This window comes from Nematolebias whitei, chromosome 3, assembly GCF_014905685.2.
Source record: "Nematolebias whitei isolate Nwh7 chromosome 3, NemWhi1, whole genome shotgun sequence".
NCBI classification, from domain to species: Eukaryota; Metazoa; Chordata; class Actinopteri; order Cyprinodontiformes; family Rivulidae; genus Nematolebias; species Nematolebias whitei.
In genome coordinates, this window is record NC_056500.1 from 27295650 (window position 1) to 27296084 (window position 435).

Below are 435 nucleotides of genomic sequence, written 5' to 3' on the forward strand. Positions count from 1 at the left end.
CTGTCCAGGGTGTCCTGTGATGGACTGGAGACCTGTCCAGGGTGTCCTGTGATGAACTGGAGACCTGTCCAGGGTGTGTGGACCTCAATGACCCTCACAGCCCAGAAAGTTAAAAGTGGAGCCAACCATATATAAGATGGCTGCCACAAGTTATAGCAAAGGGGCAAATCTTTTAAACTACAATTTCATAGATATAGATCAAACGCGGTGTTGAGAGTCATCCCCATCACGCGCTCTTTGATTAAAACTTTGCAAGAAGGAGAATAATATTCATTCCTCCAAAGAGTTTAATTAATATATATTTTGATGTTTTTGTTTAGTTGTTTGTTTCCCTTCTTCTTCTTCTTCTTTAACTGCCAGTGACTCCTCACAACAGATCTGCCTGGACCATGGTTTGTGGACTTCGAGTGTTAGATTTTAGATTTACTCATACAT